This window comes from Zootoca vivipara, chromosome 3, assembly GCF_965207765.1.
Source record: "Zootoca vivipara chromosome 3, rZooViv2.hap1.1, whole genome shotgun sequence".
Classification (NCBI taxonomy): domain Eukaryota; kingdom Metazoa; phylum Chordata; class Lepidosauria; order Squamata; family Lacertidae; genus Zootoca; species Zootoca vivipara.
In genome coordinates this window covers 20,761,737-20,783,337 of record NC_142586.1, presented here as the reverse complement: position 1 = coordinate 20,783,337, position 21,601 = coordinate 20,761,737, and the positions used below count along the sequence as shown (strand labels likewise).

The 21,601-nt window shown below is 41.1% G+C and overlaps 1 protein-coding gene and 1 pseudogene across 1 annotated transcript in view; both read right to left on the bottom strand.

Moving 5' to 3' along the window:
- CSMD1 (CUB and Sushi multiple domains 1) overlaps positions 1-21,601 on the bottom strand; it is a 946,508-nt gene that overhangs the window by 566,501 nt on the left and 358,406 nt on the right. The gene's annotated exons all lie outside the window — the stretch shown is intronic.
- LOC118082523 (28S rRNA/ribosome and sororin micro-cofactor pseudogene) lies at positions 16,302-16,582 on the bottom strand (annotated as a pseudogene).

Sequence of the window (21,601 nt, the reverse complement as noted above, 5' to 3'; positions counted from 1 at the left end):
TCTTGGCCATACAGAACTAAACAATCCTGCAGGATCTTTCAAATAATCATAATCACATGGGAACTTGATTTATAGATCAGAAAAAAAACTTTTATATTCCGACATGACCACATGCTCTCTTAATTTTCAGTCCTTTCCCTCAAATGAAGACTTTGCGGCCTTACTCATGCAACGACTGAACCTGTGTAGGAGGCGCCCATCCAGGAGGTATAGATGCCAGCTCTGCCCCCCAATATTATTAGGGTTCCGCCACCCCACATTTAATCCAAACGTAGGCTGAATGTCTGAATAGGATTTAACTAGGATGGATTTTGATTCAATTTATTGTACAATGCTCTCCCTTTTTGAGAGATTTTCAGGGGACTCCCAGTCACCACTTTATTAGAGCCACACCAATTAGCTATGGAATTAAATTTCCTACGACCAATCACTATGACATGTCTAGGAATTATAAATGACTTATAAGATGTGGACTCAAATATTCTGGGAGTGGAGTTCGGCGGATGGGATGCTCACTGCGGGCAGAAGGAGGGAAGGAGATTTATTTGCCGGTTGCCAATTAATTCCCCATTCTTCCAGAAGCCCCCCCCCCAACATATATACTTTAAAAGTTTGCTATCAGGGGCTGGGGATCCTCCAGAACAGTGTGGGAGGTGGCAAAAAATGCCTCCTCCACTTTCACCGGCAGGAACCTTCACTTGATCAAAAAAACCAAAACCCTTCTGTATGCACAAGAGCAAACCTGAATCCCGGCCAAGGTGTACTGTCTTGTTCCATTCAAAAGATCCTTGAACAGATATCTTGGCAGAAAGCCACAACCATAATATTCATCTATTTATACCTAGAATAAACCTCTTGAAGGGATTTGGTCAGACTTAATGGAGCTTCTGGCTTCTCATTCATTATATCACTGGAAATCCTTGATGGTCTTTCCAGATTCAACTTTCCCAGAAATTGCATACTCTCCAACATTTCTCCTATGAAAAGAGGGACGCCCCATTCCATAATGATAATTTTACTGTAGGCCTGTGGCCACTCACTGGTTATAGTGGGAGGGTATTTTAATGCTGGGTGCTCTATATTTTCTTCTTCTCTTGTTTGGCCTTTAAACGTTAACTTAAAAACAAAAATTGTTAATTGATAGATACAGATTGAAAATAAAACCACACACATCTGTTTCAATTCATGTTGAGAGCTGCCTTGTGTCCTGCACTGTGAGAAAGGCAGGGTATATGCTAAATAAATATGATTAGAACCAGTGAACAAATCCAAGGTGGGGTTCAACTTATGAGTCCCATCAGCAGGTACCCCACACAATGTCTTCTGCTTGTGCAATGGACCTTTCCCTCATTACTGCACTCCCCAAAACACTGGCTTTGGGTGGGTCAGAAGAACCCGCAGAACAGCACTGGGGGGATTTTTCCATCTGACAAACCAAAATGCATGGCCTGACAGAATAATGTGACACTAAATTCCTCCCTCAATGTTTCTGAAGAGGTAAAGGTGATATAGATAAAGATATACCACCAGGATAGAGTTAGAAAACCAGAATTGTATGGCATGTTTTCACAATATTAGAAAAGAAATAGTAGAAAAATATACACAATTATATCCAGCTGCTCCCTGAACATTCTTTTGCTTCCATTTTGAGTTCACTGTCAGAGCTACTGCACAGCACTTTAGTCACTCCTATCTATCTATCTATCTATCTATCTATCTATCTATCTATCTATCTATCATCTATCATCTATCATCTAATCTATCTATAAATGTAAAAATGCTGAAACTGTGGGCTCCACTTTTCTCAGTAACTGCTTGACCGATTGACCTGGAATTTGGACACAACGGTCCATGCCTCTTCCCGAGTGTTTGCAGAAGCACGGATGGCTCACATCTCATACCTGTGCAGGTAAAAACCTGCTTTTCCACAAACTAAAACAGCACCCTCAAGTGGTGTTATTCCCACAGCTCCTCCTCCTCCACCCCCTCCCTACCAATCGAGTCTAGCCCACACCCACAAACCCCGCCTCTGCCATGAGATCTAACACTAACGGATATCCATCTGCCATGACCTGGGGGCTGGAGGGAAGAGGGGACGGATAACTAATACATCGGAACAGGGTGGGGGGATTCACAGGGATACCCCTGTTTAAACATAACACCTGTAAAACAGGGGGACTCTGAGCCTCAGGGGGATCTGAAGCTATTACCCTCCATTTCACAGACTAACGCACAGCAACACGTGCAGGGCCAGCTAGTACTTTATATATTTTAAGCATATAGTATAATTTAGCTATTTAAATATAACAGTAGGTCCGTGCAATTGAAAATGGTTTACAACAGCCAGTATACTGAGATATTAAAAATAGCCAGGGTCCACTGTTTCTATAAACGAACATGAAAAAACAATTCATCATGTAAGGGTTTAGGGACAGGGTCTAGTCTAACAACCACCAAGGAAGCCAAGTGTAATTCTCTTTCAGTTCTATAGCTTTCTGCTGAGTTGGCACAAAAACTATGAAGCTAGCAAAATAACAATGCTGGCTATTCCAAAGATGTGAATAGGAGCTCAGTTCTTTGGGTGCAAACCTAAATTTCATATGCACAGCAACCAAACAGAGAACAATGTAACCTTGTATTGGTAGCATAATAGTTCTAGTGAATTATAACTTCTAGATGGACACTATTTTTCTTATAACGTGTTATTTGGTAATCCTTGTAATATAAGTCAAGATGCACTCATTTCGAAGTATCATTGAGCTTAGTTTATGCAAGAAAATATTTTATCTATTTCTTTAAAAATAATAATCAGAAAAGTTCACTTATTTTATGGTATGAATCTAAAACAACACTGTAGTTAAATATGAAGTTAATTAAATTGCTTTGTGATGCTTTATTTTCTTTACTATACATACAATGGCAAGGACCCAAAGATCTACAAAACAAATTTCATGTGCCTACTTCTTCGTTTCTGTCTTCCATGTTTTGTTTGGCTCTACAGTTTCAGACCCTCCAAGTGTTTTTCCAGGGATGTCCCTGATTTAGAGAAGCTGTCCTAGTTTCTGATTTGATTCTGGAATGTCCCACTTTTCCGTAGGATGTCCCTATTTTCATTGGAAAAATGTTGGAAGGTGTGGAGTTATGCAATCCCCAAACAGTCTGAAGGCAATCTTGTATAGGGTTGTATTTTTTTAATGTTTAATGTTTTACTATGTTTTTATACAGGTTGGAAGCTGCCCAGAGTGGCTGCGGCAACCCAGTAAGATGTGTGGGGTATAAATAGTAAAATTATCATTATGGAATGGGACGTCCCTATTTTCATCAGAGAAATGTTGGAGGGTATGTTACAGAGTGAAGCATCGACCTACATGGATTTGAATGCTCTATATAAGGTTAAATGTAGACTAGGACCTGAGTTCAAATCCTCTCTAAGCCATAGAGCAGAGGTCAGCAACCATTTTCAGCCATGGGCCACTCCACCGTTCCTCAGGCCATGTGGTGAGCCAGACTATATTTTGAAATTATATATATATATATATATATATATATGAATGAATTCCTATGCCCCACAAATAACCCAGAGATGCATTTTAAATAAAGGCACACATTCAACTCATGTAAAAACACCAGGCAGGCCCCACAAATAACCCAGAGATACATTTTAAATAAAAGGACACATTCTACTCATGTAAAAACACGCTGATTCTCGGACCGTCCATGGGCCAGATTTAGAAGGTGATTGGGCCACATTCGGCCCACGGGCCTTAGGTTGCCTACCCCTGCCATAGAGCATAACTTTGGACCAGTCACTCTATCTCAGCATAACCAAACTCAAAGAGTCATCCTGAGGATAAAATAGCAAAGTGAGAGGACATCACTGTATACCACTTTGATCTGCTTGGAGGAAGAGGAAGATCAAGATATAATGAACATCTTAGATAAAGTGAGTGCATTTGCACCCCAAAATAAGCTCCTGCGTGTCCCCATGAAAGAGCATTGCCAAATGTTAAAGCAGGCAAGGATTAAATAATGCTGTATAATGGAGTAGCTTCTGCATTAGCTCTTTTTTGCACAGTTTTAAAAAAGCATGACCCTCCATCGTTGCTATTTTGAAAGGTTTTTTTTTTAAAGTAATATTAAATGCATTCACACATTTAATGTTATGCCTAGTTTGGGCCCAAGCCTAGTTTGTCTGTTTCTTGGGGAGACTGGCACCCATCGGACTGGTTTATTTTGCTATCGGAGCAATTGGTTAACTTAGCAGCATTGCCAAGTGCGATCTGAATTAATTCATTCCAGGCAGTTTATTTGGAACCAGTGAATTATGGGCTCATTTCAATTACTTACACACAACACACACAAGAACACACACCTTCACACTTCAGCAGGCTTAATTATAACCACAAAGTGGCCACTGAGGCCAACAGGCCAAGTAACCAGAAACAAGGCAGTAGTTACCTCATGTTCAGCACTGTAATTCCCAGAAGCTGAGCTTCAGGCAAGCATGAGCCTTCATTAATATAAGAGGCAGCTACTCAGAATACTAAAATGAATAGCAGAGATCTGTTTATGCAGTGCTTCTTTTAGTGCTGATGACATTCTCCATTATGTTTTTCTTTGTTTCTTATATTCTGAGCCCAGAAAATGAAAGAGCAATAATATTTTTTTCCAGTTGGCATCCTTCTGTGTCGGGAAACAATGGAGCACTTTGGGGATGAAGTCAAATGGTTGGAGCGTTACAGCGCCTGCTGTGGCTGTAGAGACCAATACAGGAGAGAAATGTTTTGTTGCAGCTGGGGCAGATGAAGGTGCCCAGTTGTACTGCTCCAAATACACCATGGCATTTTTCTCTCTCTCTGCATTCCTCCCAGCAGTCCTTCCTCCTTTGGTCACTGCTGTGAATATACAACCTTGCTGTCTCCAGGCACTGTGGTGATCTGCAAGGGATTCCTACATGGTGGGGTTGATGCTGCCAGCCTTCAAGTCTCATTTGCAGACCACTTTGCAATGCATAGTTGGTCTGCCTGGTGCCTGAAGCCAGTTCCCAGATCCTCGGGGATCCTGGCATCTTCCATTCTGTGGACATGACCAAGCCAGTGTAAATGTCGCAGAGACAGGAGTGCAAACATGCTTGGAAGACCACAGCTTTGTTTTCAAATGTAATATTAAGAGGGCAGGTAAATAAAGAAGGAAGGTAATGATTGCTGAGTGGCATTGTTTCAGAAAGAGCACTTTGTTGCCTAAACATTTACATTGCATAACCAGGCAGCGACAGCCCCAACCCCCAGGGATCATAAGGAAGGAATAAAGACTCTGACAACGTTATATGGAATTAAAATTAGGCCACAACTTTATTAAACTTCCAAATGTAGGAAGAGCTTGGCTTAGGTCTTGGGCGTGTATCCCTCCCAGCCCCCCCAGCCGGGGGGAACTGGGGCCATCACGGTAAATGGGATGTGGGAGTGCTCTGCGAGACGTAAGTGTAGCAGGCAGACAAGCATATATCCCCGCATGCAGGGTAGTTCACTGACGACCTTTCAGTGTATGGCCAGTGACACCCATTATATAACCCCTTTAAGAGGGGACCCTGGAATCGCAGCCACAGGGGGTGAGTCACCACTTCACACACACACACACACACACACACACACACACGGAAGAAAAGACTAAAGGATTCCACCCAAGGCCATAACCGCCAAAGTTGTGATGAATTGCTACGGGGAAGCCAAATCTGCCAATGCAGGGAAATTTCTTCCGGGTTCCTCAACAGCAACCAGTCAAAGACCGTAGCAGCGCCTGCTAAACAGGAAGAAAAAGTTAACCTGCAAACAAGAAACATTAAACAAAGGGAGGGTGAATCTCCAGAGCCAACTGCTTTGCTATTGTCGGCTCCACCGCCTATTTATAAATGGGGCTAGCCCCACCTCCCAACAAGAAACTTGATTACTAGACTTCCGGTCTGCCGCCATTGTCGTTCGGCGGGGATCGTCTCGGTCTCCGAGACCCCCACCGCCACCGAGGAGGGGGTGAGCCGCGTGAGTGCTGCGACCACCCGGAGAACCCCAGATAGAGCGTTCTGGGGGCTTGGATTTCCCAGCTGTGCCCCATGAAGTCATGTTCGCTGCCCGGAAAGCTCCTTTTTGGAGCCCCAAGAACAGAGGGAGTGTGACGGAGCCTTGGGTCCATTGCTACCTTGATGGCGGAAAGCTCCGATCCGAAGACAACGGAGCGGCAGATACCTCCAAAACTAGAATTCGACCGTGAGTAAAAGGAAATAAGATTGACTTGAGAGATTATTTAAATTTGGCCACGGGAGGGGAGTTAAACAAAAGGGAACGGAGGTCGCTCCCCCCCCCCAATTACCATTCCACAGATAATTAGCCTGCAGCCCTGCTGTATGAAAGGACACGAACTCTCCTAAGACAGTTAACTTGAATTCTTCCCTGAGGTGGCAGAGCCAAGGGGAGAGGGTATTTTAATTTTGGATCTCTGCAAAGCATGTTTTGGTGTTCAAATGACCCCTCCCCCATACACTGGGAGCAGGAGCCTCGAAGCCATTACCAGTTGAAACAGCGAGGCTACGAGGGGAAAGATTGTATCAACAATGCTGAACTTTGGATTTATAGTTGCAATATAATTGGTACATTGATTTGCCTTTGAAGAGACTCTGGAATCTAAGAAGTCTCAGACCTTGGAAATAAAAGAAAGGACTTATTTTGGATAAAATAAACAAAAGGAAATAGCACCACCCCTGGCACCATATTACATGCCTTCTGTTGTAATATGAGAAGACAAAGGATGCAGCCAGACAAAACATCCGACATACAGCTAGACAAGAACAGTGTACAACAGATCTTGGATCTAATCCAAGAAATGACTCAAGAATTGTGCAACTGCAATAGAAATCCACAGCCCCTAATGGAAAATTTACAATCACAAGAGCAGGAGGAAGAAGATGACAATAAGGAAAATCCACAAGAAGAAGAAAGGAAGGAGCAGCTGATTGAAGAGCAACCTGTGAGAGAGGCTGCGGTAGACTTTCATTTGATTCAAGAATCTCCAGATCAAGATGAAACTCAGGGTCCTGATCTTCCAGTGGGAGAAGGAGACCAGGCCCCAGTTAGAGTTAATCAAGTTGTGGCAGAAGAAGATGATTGGGACTGGTTTTGTGCCTCTCTAGTGAGGGAAGGGGGGACACAATCCAGACAGAAGCTTTGTAATAATAGGGGACAAGGAAAATGAAGATGTTGGTTGGAGACTGGCCGAACATTTGAAACAACAAAAGGGGAGAAGGGGGGGGGAATGGTACGGGATGGAGTGGTTAAGGGAGGGTGTGGGGTGAATTTTTTATGAAATATTAATTAATGGATGTCTTATGAGGTTTGAGAAATGGAAATGATTAAGGATTAAGGATCAAGGATCTGGTGGTGGAATTGAGAGAATTGTTACCCAGGGGAGGGAGGGAAAGATTTAAGAGGATTTGTAAATATATATGAAGATGGAGGATTTGGGGGAAATGATATATATTTTTAGGGAGAAATTAAAGGCTAAGGATATAATTAGATGAAGTAAAGATGATGTCTAAAAGTGAGTAAGACATACGATTGAGTGAAGAATAAGAATCAAAATTGTTGAGTTATTTTGTAAGCATTGTGAAAGCTGCATAATGGGATATAAAATAGATTCGGGAAGGGAGGGACGGGGAAGTCGAGGATAAGACATTAATAAGATTCTGATATCTGGTTTTGTTTTTTGTTTTCTCTTTGTTTTTATTTTTATTTATTTTTTGTATATTTTTTATATTGTAAAATCTTCAATAAATATATTACATAAAGAAACTTGATTACTGAGGCTGGCATGAACCTCCAAAAATTAACACTGAGAGGCAAGCCAGCCTGTTTGTCAGTAAGCTCCCTGGGACCTGTAGCACCACGCGCAATCCCACAAAGGGCACCCACAATGTAAAGTGTGAGTGCTCATTGTGTTACTGGGATACTCTATGATTTTTCTACTTCTACAGATTTATAGGTAAGTGAGAGTCAGTTTACAAGTTTAAATGGTCTGTATCACATAACATTTTGAGCCAACCTATAGCTTATCGGGACTGCAGGAATGTGCAGGCTTCCAGAGAAGACAACGCAGTTGCTTTGCTCCTGTTGGCAAAGTTACTCAAAAAACACCAAGTCCAGATACAAAAGTCTTGATACCACTTTACTATGGAGAATGAACAAAACAGTGTGTAATTTGAGGGAAAAGGAACAGAGATGTCTTGCCTTTCTTACTTTAGGTCTTTTATATAGCAGGGAGACATTCAGCCAAATATACAGGGAGCAAACACCCTCATAACTGCACAGCCAATCACAGCATGTGCTACCTCAGTAAAGATCTCATCACACTGCTTGGTTGCTAAGCAACACCTCCACTACCACTCCACATCAGGGTCATAGCTCTTCAAATGCAGAGAACTCTGCTGCCATTACAAAGCATTTGAATTTACCACATCAAATATGTAATTCAAGATACATACCTGCAATTCCCACTAGATGGTGCAAAGGGAATCTGAAAACAATCGGAACTGTCTATATTTCAACCTAGATCTACTTTAGAGTGTTGTTTTTTGTTCAGTTCTACTATTTGAGTGTACTTCCAATTTCACTGCTGGGGTAAAAACTTTTGCATTTTTTTAAAAAAACATGCAGATGAACACCATGAGCAGCAATTCTAGCTTTTGAAACCTCTAAAGCAGGCATCCTCAAACTTTGGCCCTCCAGATGTTTTGGACTACAATTCCTACCACTGGTCCTGTTAGCTAGGGATCATGGGAGTTGTAGGCCAAAACATCTGGAGGGCCACAGTTTGGGGATACCTGCTCTAAAGAATTTGTATCTACCGTAACTGCTATTTGATGCATGTGCTGCTATGTTAAGACATTTTTGGAAGAATTATTTCTTTCAAATTGTGAGGCGGATAATTCTAATTTTCAGTCAATATTTCAATATAAATATAAGATGGAAATGCATGGCGTAGTAGCGTTTGCTGTGCTTAAAACCACCAAACACATTATCTAGGTTCACCACTGGTACATGCAACCAAGCAAATTGCTACAGTCCTGCATTCCTGAGTGCTAGTAATGAGATTATGACCACAACTACATCATTTCAGGAAACCAGAGTGCGTTCATTCCCCATTGGACTTGCTCACTAAGGTTTGGACCCACAAAGAGAAGGAGGATATGCATCAGTACGGTTCCATGAACCCTTGTGCAAGAGCTAGTGGGAAACGTCTTGCAGGGCAGTGCCACAGTCAGGGATGACATTGCAATATAAGAAACAGTACCTAAGGAAAATATAGGATATATATGATATACAAATGTTAGTGAGCCAAAAGGTCTTGAGAAATAACATCTCATTTTTCTTCTTTGTTCTGATCTATCTTCTTGTTTTGTTTACATCTCTCTCCTTGTACACTTAGAACAAAGAAAATATTAATCTATTTGTTAAACATTTTGATTTGCATGTATCTTATTTGCCTTTTTTGGCTTGGTGTTCCATATGCACAGAATTCTATTCCATTCTATCCACTTAGCTCATTTCCTTCCTTCCTTCCTTCCTTCCCTTGTATTTCTCTCTCTGATTTTTCATCTCAATCTTACTTTCAGTTTTTATGTGCCAACAGTTTATAGTCCAGCAACATTCCTTCCTTTTTGCCATTTCCTTTTGTATGAAAGATCATAAACAGATTGTATGCCCATAAGCAAGATTTGTTTCTTTCCCATTGCCTGTGGAATTTCAGGCACTTTAGAAAGAATAGATACTAATAAATATTATCGTCATAATCATCATCAACATGACCATAATCTTCACAATCATAATAATGAAAATAAACACCATTATTTATTATTATTATTATTATCATTATTACAACATGAACTTCACATTTGTGTTGAAGTTTGTTTCATACACTAAAATGTGTGCTTGGATAAGGCATATGACTATGAAATCTATAGGCACCTTGTCTTGTGTAAAATTCAGCCTGTGTTCCAAGTAGTCAGAAGTGTAAAAAGGAAAGGATTGGGCCCCCACTTACAGATATTTTAAAGAGACATGCACTGTATTTTACCAGATGGGTTCTTTTAAAAAAAATTATTTTTATTAAAGATTTCTTAGTTTACAAAAATACGTGCATTGTCTATTTTTTTCAAGTTGTGTTATCTACAGATCAGTTTCATTTGTTGTGAGACATAGGCTATGAGATTAACCCCACCCAATGGACCAGAATGTGGTCTAAACCTCCCTTTAAATCCATATCAGCGAAAAGAAAAGAACTTACAATGAAACTCACTTACAGATGGTACCTAACACCACGAAAACTAGTGCTAATACGCCCAGGAATCCTCCCTCATGCTGGGGAGGATGCACCTCCACATGTACATAGCTCCACATGTGGTGGGGATGTCCCCAAATCCAACTCTTCTGGACATCAATCATACAAGAAAAATGCAAAATAACAAAGTAAGTATTAGAAGTCACCCCAGAACTGGCCCTACTAAACACCTTCCAAGATAATAATTCACATTCACATCATAAAGAGCTCGTGACCCACCTACTCTCAGCAGCCAGAAGCATCATAGCCAGACACTGGAGCATGGGTAGGCAACCTAAAGCCCGGGGGCCGGATCCAGCCCAATCACCTTCTAAATCTGGCCCACGGATGGTCCAGGAATCAGCCTGTTTTTACATGAGTAGAATGTGTCCTTTTATTTAAAATGCATCTCTGTATTATTTGTGGGGCATAGGAATTTGTTCATTCCCCCCCCAAAAAAAAATGGTCTGGCCCCCCACAAGGTCTGAGGGACAGTGGACCAGCCCCCTGCTGAAAAAGTATGCTGACCCCTGCACTGGAGAGACCTGTCAGGAGTAAGCATGGACCAGTGGTATCAAATAGTATGGGGTACTAGATGTGTTCTTCATCCTTCATAATTTGCCCTTGGGTGTTGTTGTTTAGTCGTTTAGTCGTGTCCGACTCTTCGTGACCCCATGGACCAGAGCACGCCAGGCACTCCTGTCTTGCACTGCCTCCCGCAGTTTGGTCAAACTCATGTTCGTAGCTTCGAGAACACTGTCCAACCATCTTGTCCTCTGTCGTCCCCTTCTCCTAGTGCCCTCAATCTTTCCCAACATCAGGGTCTTTTCCAAGGATTCTTCTTTTCTCATGAGGTGGCCAAAGTATTGGAGCCTCAGCTTCACGATCTGTCCTTCCAGGGAGCACTCGGGGCTGATTTCCTTAAGAATGGATAGGTTTGATCTTCTTGCAGTCCATGGGACTCTCAAGAGTCTCCTCCAGCACCATAATTCAAAAGCATCAATTCTTCGGCGATCAGCCTTCTTTATGGTCCAACTCTCACTTCCATACATGCCCTTGGGTATCATTCCTTACTAAAGGATCACCCCAAACCATTTTATCATTAAAAAAATAAAAATGACATCGTGCATTCATTTGTAACCAGGTAGGATTTTAAAAGGTACACATGCAGATAGGCTAAAGTATAATACGACCTGCCAAAATGATTGAAATACTACCGCTGATGTGGAAATGCTATGAGAAATTCTGAAGGAGATAATCTAGCAATATTTTATTCTTGGCAAAATATCTCACTGCTTGTCAAAACATTTTTTTTGCATCTGTCCTTTTTTATTAAGAAGGTTACCGAACACATAACATGCACAAGCACACAAAGAAAGTGACAAAGAGATGTGATACATCCTTCAAACCAGGTGCCAAATCAGGTTTCATTATGTCCCAAGAGTACAGTAAACTCAAAAAGCAGGCAACGTAATTGCCCAGTGCTTTATCGATATGCAACACCACTCACCTACTGTATTAGTAGGTGATTTTCTTGTATATTATGCCCTTGTCCAGGGTGTGAGGAACCTGATACATGATATACAACACAGTGAAAAATAATTGAAGTCAAGTTCTTTAGTCTATCTTTTTTTAAAAAAGGTACATGTTTTGAGTCGGCTTTATTCAAGTAACTTCAAATTATTCACAGAAAGGAAGAGGGTGGGAATTTGACTGGGCAAACATGCATGGCACAGTTTGAACTGCAAACTATATTCAAGTTATAAACTTTTGTGGGTGGGGTGGGTGGTTAAAATTTGAATTTAAACTGGAACCCAAACCTAACAAACATATTGAGCTACATATTGATATGTCCACCAAACTGAATTAAATAATTATTCAGACCAGGATTGAAAAGCCATATTTAGAATCATTCAAGGGCTCCCAGCAGAAATTTATTTTCATTCTCTTGCAGCCTTTAATAATAGAAACTGATATTAAACTAAAAAAAAAACCTTTACAGCTTCAAATGCATAAAGGGGTGCTGTTTGGAGTGGGTGGGGAGGAATTAGTTTACATAGTAACCCTATGCAAGTTTACTCAGAAGTAAATCCCACTGATTTAAAGGAAAAGGTAAAGGGACCCCTGACCATTAGGTCCAGTCGTGACCGACTCTGGGGTTGCGCGCTCATCTCGCATTATTGGCCGAGGGAGCCGGCGTACAGCTTCCAGGTCATGTGGCCAGCATGACAAAGCCGCTTCTGGCAAACCAGAGCAGCACATGGAAACGCCATTTACCTTCCCGCTGTAGCGGTTCCTATTTATCTACTTGCATTTTGACGTGCTTTCGAACTGCTAGGTTGGCAGGAGCTGGGACCGAGCAACGGGAGCTCACCCCGTCACAGGGATTCGAACCGCCGACCTTCTGATCAGCAAGCCTTAGGCTCAGTGGTTTAACCCACAGAGCCACCTGGGTCAAGTTTACTCAGAAGTAAATCCCACTGATTTACTTACTCCCATATAAGTGTGCATAGGATTGTGCATATAAGTGTGCAATCCTATACATGCCTTTTACACATATTTGAAAGACTGTCAGAAAGTTGATGTAGAAAAATTGCTTTCTGTTGCTCATTACCTGGACCAATGAGTTCAAATTACAGAAAGGGGGATTTCAGCTAAACATTAGGTAGAACTTGCTCATGGTATGAGCTGCTTCAACAGGGGAAGCACATGGCAGTGGACTCTCATTCATTTGCAGTTTTTAAGTAGAGGGCAAATGGCCACCTACCAGGAAAACTGTGGCACTGGATCTCCGACCTTGCCAGGGCTATTTGAGGTATCTTCATATGTCAACTCAGAAGTGCAGTGAGTTCAGTGAAATTTATTTCCAGTAAGTGTATACAGGCAACTCGCAACTAACATGGAGGTTACAGTGATAGCATGCAAAGCCAGAATCACATATAGTCAAACACATTGGGATCAATGGTGCCTGAAAGCCAAGCACAGGTTTTTGGAGCCCAACCTCAGTGTGGGCAATACAGCAAAATTACTATTATTATTCTGTTGCCCTCATATAAGAAGAGCCTAGTGGATATCAGAAGAGCCTAGTGGATCAGGCCAGTGACCCATCTAGTCCAACATCTTGTTCTTACAGTGGCCTGTGGGACACCAGTAAGGAAGACTTGAACAACTGGTATTCAGAAACATCACTATCTATCACAGAACACACTCATCATGGCTAGTAGTCACTGATATCATTATCTTCCATGAATTTGTCTCATGCATAGCACAGCCCCTCTCAGTAAGTATGGAAAAAACTAAATGTGGAAAAACCTACCCACCCCCCTTAAAAAAATGTATTGGGAAATGTAAAAGTCATTTCAAGAGAGCACCATTTTAGAAAACTATACAGGATCACCAGAACCTACCTCATTCCTAGATAAGTGGCAATATACATAGTTAGTATTTTATATGAGTATGCTGATTTCTTACAATATGAATTATTGCACAATGCTAAAAATAGCTCTACTGCCTCACTGCATAATATATTATATAGTGATTGTGATTTTTTGAATGACTGAGCATTTTTCAACAAATCGAAATTGCTTTTACTTGTCATCTAATACCTCCCCAGATGAGCCATACCTTTCCTCAGCTTTATATTTTAAAATTGTATTAAAAAGTTCCGCAGACTTGCTTTGTAAAAGATAAAGAGTCAAATGGCATATTGCGTATCACTGCATTAATTTGCACAAAATGTCAGACTCTTTGTCAGCCTTAGCTGAATCACCATTGTTGTTTTTTTTTAAAAAAAGTTTGAACTTTGAACTTTCAAGCAGCATTGGGACCTTGTGAGTTCGAATTCATTAAGTGCCATATGGCATCTGAACAGGGAGTGTGTGGAGGTTCTTATTATGATATATGCATTTTCTTTCTAATGCAGAGGTTACCTGTACCACAGAAAACAGTTGTCCATAGTAAATTTAGACTGTATAAATCTACTTTAAAACCTCAATATGGCTGACGGACCTGCTGAAATGTCCATATGAGCCACCCACTCACTTGCAATCAAAACCCAAGAGCAAATGTAAAATGCTGGTCAATTTTAATTTTGTTCTTTGGGAGATTTGATTCTCTTTCTCTGCCTCATTTGCATTGTCTGTGTGAGAAGGCCCGAATTTATCTGTGGGAAATTATATTCTGAAGTCATATTTACAACATCCAAATATCAGGTCCTTGTGGGACTAAATATGTAATACAAGAATTATGAATGTGCATGTTAAACATTAATACTTAATCAGACATTGCTCCTTTAGTCTGGCAGCTGACATTTGTGATGTCTTAACTGTGCCAAAAAGAATGGGCCAATGGCTCTTTTCAGAGCCAGTATCAGGACTGCCAAGTCAACTGTTAGGAAAAGCGACTGAGCACTGTGTGTGATACATATTAAGGCCAACAAAATCTCTCTGCATGCCTCCTGCAATTGCAATTGTTCTTACAACCCACATTTTCTTTTAATTAAAACATGCACAAATATATCTCCCCTCCCCTAATTACAGTGTACCTAGCAAATAGGTACATAATTGGGTTAAACTGAAATCTTTCCAGGGGCAATTTTGTGTTTTAATAGTACCTTTTACCGTTGGACCAAAGTGAAAGTCACTGAGGAGGGTTGTCAGCTGCCACTTGCTTAAAAAATGACCCAAACACTAATTGTGTATTTTTTTAAAAAAATCAGTGAACAGATCTGATAAAATGAATGGGAACTGCTATGTTTATGAGTGATAAATGTCAAACTTTTATGGAAGTTTTCTATGTAAATACAAAACGAGTTCCCTCGATGCAAATCCTTTATATTTCTATCCTGAGAAGAATAAAGCATCAATGATTTACTTCTGAGTAAACATGTGTAGGATTTTGCTGTAAATTCCATTGAATCCAATGGAGGTTATCCCCAGCTAAATGAGTATAGCAGCTCACGGTCTCAAACCCATTACCATTTTGTTTGTCTCTGATAGTAGCTGAGCAAGAGTACTCTTAATTGTGTTATGCTGTTTTTATTAGATTGTCTTTATTGTATATGGATTTTTAAAATATCATTGTTTTATTGTACACTGCCTTAGTATTATTTTAATGAGATGTAGCATCTGCATATTTTAAATAAATAAATTGCATACCTCGCCGGCCCCCACCATGGTAACTAGCAATTTTTGTATTGTTTTGCTTTCTGCTATTTTAGTGGAACAGTATTCCAACCCTGGAACATATGTAGATTGCGACTCCCCTCTGCCAAAAATCCTGTTGCACCCTACAATTAGGCTTGAAGAAAAGCCTTCTATATTGGTGCTAAAAGAAGATGGTTTTCAAGCCTAGTTATTTCAAGCCTAGAGGGCAGCAGAAAATGTCCTTCCCCAGCTTCAGTCTCCATTAAGTGCACACACCCTGAAATGCTTTAACCCCCAAGCATAATAGCTTGGGGTGCGGAGGGCAGAAGAAGAGTGAACACTGTATCCGTGTTATACATTTCAGCTCTAGCTCCACCCACTTCTGTTTCTACCCCCAACATGCAGCCTTCGGACAGAAAAAAGTTCCTCACCCTTACTTTAGTCCAGGGATGGGGAATTTCTGGCCCTCCAGAAGTTGTTGGACTCCAACTCCCATCAGCTCCCAACTAGATGGCCAAAGGTGAGGGGGTGATGGGAATTGTAGTCCAGCAACATCCAGTTTGCTCAAGGAACTAGACAGGTGCAGCCTGTCAGGCAAACGTTTCAAGGCTGTGTGTGTTTTTAAAGGAAATCTAGCCACATCAAAGTCCATGGGGGTAAAGAGCTTCAAAGCCCAATCCTTATGTTTTTTTCCTGGTTTTGCATCCATGGTCCTCGCTGCTAACTGCAGAGTTCTGCCAGCAGCCCATGAAAGAGACTAAGGAGGCTGATCTACAGGCTCCACTTCTGTCATCTCTACATTTGGTCTGGCTGCTTTTCCCTCCTCCTTCTACTTGCCACTCTGGCTATTTTACTTGGACTGGACAAAGGTTGACCTGCATTTCCGTCTTCTCCTTTGTGGAATGGTGAATTTGCTTCAACAATTTCCTTTTGTTCTTCCCAGAGTGGGTATTATTCGCTCAGGAAGCGGAACTACGCTTCTTCAGGTGATGAATGGTGATGAGCCCTACAATCCAGCTCTTCTTCTGCTTGCTCAGGATGTGGTGCCTTTTGAAAAGCTTTTTCTGTAGCTCCATCTGATATTTTTTTTCCTGTGGGAGACCTCATGTCTCACCCACGTAGTGCTGGTAACTAGCAATTGTAAGAAGGTTCTTGCATGCAGGGAACCACCACAATGCACATTGCCCATGCAATTGTTTCTGGAGGTGTTCAGAACCGCCTAGGTAGAAAAATGGAAAAGTGTTGATTGTATGGACTGGCCTCTTTAAGTGACTGAGCAAGTCACTGGCTGTGATTTGTGCAATTGTTTAGGCTTGGCAAAGGGTCTGTTTTATGCAATCAGCACTTTCCGATGATCCTTCTGAGACTGCATGGGGGCCAGGCAGGTATGTAATTGTCCTTTATCATAATTCTGAGCAGCGATTAGTCTCTAAATGGCAAGCTGCAATCACTTTGCCCTCCCTCAAATCTCTGCAGTGACTTTATGTCTCACCCTGCAGCCATTAAGTTTTAAGCTGCTGCGCAACTAAATGTGTGTTTGTCTTTTGAGCACAGAACCATGATGAAGCTCCCATGTGGTTGGTTGATGGCTGTTACCAGGCTGGTTGCTGGCTGAAGTCCATATGAGGGCCACACTGATGCTTCCATGTCCGTGGAATATATGTGACTCTGCCTGCATGTCTGTGATCGCATTATCTATCAAATGTTGGTAGCTACATATTGAGCTCCAGATTTTGGGGGCCCCTAGAGTAAGCTGCTTTCAGTCCCTGCCCTGAGCATCCGACACATCTGTACTACTACTTAATTGGTGGTGTGCTGCCTGCATTCCTGTGGTGATGCCATCAGGATAAGAGAGCTCTGGGAATACATTGAACACCTGTAAGCAGTGGCACCACTATCTTAATGTAACATAACAAAGTAGGCTTTTGAGGAATATCATTGTACACTTTCTTTTTTCTCCTGGGTATTAAAATCATCACGGACAAACCCCCACTGATATTAATTTTGGTTCTGTTAGATACAAAATCCAAAACGTGCATTTGTTGTAAAATGTTTTATCTGTTCAGGTGGCCACCAGTCCCTCCCAGGGTTTACAAGTTTGTTTTAACTTTGTGCGCATTCCAAAACAAATGGGATTACTGGTATGTATACTTAGGAATCAGTGGAAAAATCAGCTTCATTGTCAGATACAACCATTTATATATAAAAGACAGTATTTGTCTTTTGGCTCTGCATTGGCTCATGCTGATACTTTGCAAAAAAAAAGGGGGGGGAATAAAATGATTGTGTGTATATGTTTGTGGTAACTTCCACACATGCTGAGATGTAGGAAGCCTCTTCAAAAGGAAGGAAGGAAGGAAGGAAGGAAGGAAGGAAGGAAGGAAGGAAGGAAGGAAGGAAGGAAGGAAGGAAGGAAGGAAGGTTGATGCTTTAAGAGGCAGGGATTGGCTCTAATTTGGATATTCCCCTGAGACCATAATATGTTCCTACTGTGGAATGACACTTTAATGTTACTGTACTTAAAGTGAGGATGATTTAAGAGAGTAAAAAAAGGCCTATACTGTGTAGTTTTCCTTTTCCTTCTCAGATACTGTGTCCAGGGCAGTCTCGAGCAGGTCGGGTGCCCTGGCGTTGAGGCGCAGAGATCGCTCCGGCGCCCCTGCCCTCACAGCATGCAGCATGGCTATACCTAGAGCTGGCCCTGATTGTGTCCTACCTTATAGAGGGCATGTGTTGCGGTGAGACCTGGAGACCGATCTCCTGTGTTGTGGTTGGGTACGATTGGTCAGCCACAACACCCGATTGGTAGGTCCCTCGATGTTAGGTTCAATCTGGCCAATGAGGGGCAGTCCAAACGGATTCTGGGACCTATATATGCCCATGCCCGTGACCCAGAGCTTCCTCTTTCGGTGCGTGCATTCGGAATACCTGCCCACCTCTCCCTACTTTTAGGGCTTTTGCGCTTGAACTTGCTATGCCGTTGTGTGCCGTCTGTCGTTGGAACAGGGGCAGGGCAGGAATTTTCCCCACTTGGCTGATTGGCTGTTGCCATTTGGGTGTTGCCTGCCGAGTAGCAAATCATCACAACTTGTAAGGTTGTGGATAGGCACTGGTTCAGGTGATATGGATCACCTGTTTAGGGAAGCTTTTTATGTTTAACAGACCATTGTATTTTAATATTTTGTTGGAAGCAGCCCAGAGTAGCTGGGGAAACCCAGCCAGATGGTGCCTGAGTCTAGGGGGACATAGTCTGTTCCCGGCTTTTCGCCTATCTTGGCTGACCTATGCTGGTGCCCTGGGTCAGTGCTGCCTGCAAGGGTGCAGGGAGCTAGTCGAACCAGAGCCTATGCAACTTTATTGTAATCAATAAAGTTGTGGCCTAAATTCTGCCACAAACCAAACTAAAACTTGAGTCAAGTGTGAATTTATTGGGGGAGATGTCTCTGGGTCTGAACATGCAATCAAAGATGCCTCTAATATCAAAGTTTGCTTTCTCCCACCCTTCTTGTTTCTTGCACTTTGCATTCATTCGGTATTCAGAATATTTCCATATATATTAGATCATCTCAAAATTTATCGTCTTCAAGATCTTTTCCATCAAATCATCCCACAGGAGGAGGGAAATGTTCATCAGTATACGTTTATTTGTCTTTTTAGAAGCATCTCTTTAAAAGGAAACTAAATTTATGTCCTGAACTTTCTTGTTTGGGAATAATCATTTGTCTAACCCTTAGAACTTCATTTGCCAGTAATATTTGGAAACCCACCACCCACATGCTTCTACACATAGTATAGACAGGGATACACCATGCAAAAATCTATTTGTATGCCTGACTTCCACGACATCCCCCATAAATTTGTACATCTACACTTCCTTGCCTGCGATACACATAAACAAAGTAATCAACTGATTGAATCCCTTGCAAACCAGCTGAATGAATGCTAAAGGTCCCCAACTATGTATTAGAGTTCCCAATTACCTAATTACTGAGGACCCCTTATTTTTCAAAAGCCAAGCCACTGACCCCCTACTTTTTAAAAAAATCGTAACTATGTTAGTTACCTGTACAAAGCAATTTTTTGAAGAAAATGTGGGGTGGCCCCTAATAAGCAAAGGATTTTAGGTATACCGGTACTAAAAAACCATCCTAAAATTTGTGATATCACCACAAATTGCCTATCCCAGGCAGTAGGAAAAACTTAACTCCATTGCTCCACTACAACTGAATAAAAAAAAAGGAATTGTGTCCCTAACTTGCAAGTGCTCTATACTGTATGAAGAAGGCTGTTTACATGAGAGAGTATTCAAGCATGCTATTCCTTGCTTGTAATCTGGGATGGTACATTTTAGCAAAACTTTGCCTCAGCCTATGGCGTTCTCAGAAATCCTTACCCCTTTAACCAAAACCAAACATTTCAGAACTTACTGGCTGGGATCAACATCCCACTCCAGAACATGTTGACTCAAATTTTAGTCTCACTGATGAGATGATGACAGCATGCACAAAGACATTTATTGATTTAATCCTTTGCATTGCCACATAAAAGGATAATATTGGAGACTGAAAATATTGTTACTTGAAACTCCAGAGGGCCTTCTCTGTGTATTACAGCAGCATACAATTCTTGGCTAGCTAGAAGGACCAGTGGTCTTAACTCAGTATAAGGCAACTTAATAAATTCATATGTATTTGAAAAAAGTTTTCTAGCATTTGTGACCTATATAGCAACTCTCATAAAGGAAATAAAAGTAACTTTGGAATATATTTTTTTTACAAATTGCAAGTTAACTTTCCAAAGCTTGTAAACGAAAAAGCCTAAAATAAAACAAGAGAAAAGGTGGTAGAGAAAAAAGATAAAATGAAGGGGAAATAAAGCAGGGTAATGTTTTTCAAATACTGAAGTTGCAATTGTGGACGTTTATTGTGGGTTGTCACTTAATTTTCTTAGCAATCTCTCTCTCTCTCTCTCTCTCTCTCTCTCTCTCTCTCTCTCTCTCTCTCTCTCTCTCTCTCTCTCTCTCTGTATATGTTTTGAATATACAATTGGGCTGGATCCAGATTTAGTCATCTTTAAATAGACCCATTAAAGACAACGGGACTTGTTAATCTTCAGTTCCCTTTGACTATTCCAAGTAAGTATAACTAAGTCTGGCTCTGTCCACATCTATACAGAAATGTGAGAAATAGCTACTCATAAAGATACCTGTAGATTTACTAAGACTCTGTATTGCATAACTGCATTTCCCCTCTATAGGTACAACCCTACAAAATGTTCAACATGCATAAGCCCAGATAGAAGGCACACATCTGGTTTTCAGAAGTAGCTCTTAGATATTTTTTATCTCCTTTCTGTAATCAAGTTACAAACTGGGGGTGAGGTGAGGAGGGCTTGCAGATTGTCCTGATAGACAAGAACACAGAATCCATTTTGCCACTTTTAATTGTCATAAATGGTCTTAATGGCATTGCTTTAAGAGTGCTGGGCAACTGTCAGAAGGGCCATCAACAGAGGCAGACATAGCAGATTAGAAATCCTTAACATGATAAATTATCAGACAGTTTATCTATTGGACCTTTGTCAGGACTTCTTACAAATTACAAACACAGATTCAGTGTTAATTCAATATTTCTAGACCACAATAAATTATTGGATGGATTCTCACACTATTTTCACAGTTCCGAAGCCCCACTGATTTATTCTTCATTAGCAAATACTTGGAGCCCATTACAAGACCAATAATAATGGCAAAATTAAGCACTTATAATCATAAATATTTGTTATTCTGATAGGTGCAAACGAAATATATTGCAATTCCATAGCTATAATGACTCTATCTGTCATCAGATTTGAATAACATACAAAGTAAGCATGTGGACGGCTTTTAGCTACAAATTAATGTTGCATTACCCTAAAAGACTTCAAATTACTGCATTTCCTTTAATTATAAATAGCTGTTAGCTACATTAATGCAGTTAACATTTTTTTTTAAAGTACCGGTACATTATTTTCTGAGAGGGAAAAGGCCTATGGGATATGGTTTACAGTTCCTCCAGAAACTAGTTATTCAGTAAGGACTTGACTTGAATTCAAAG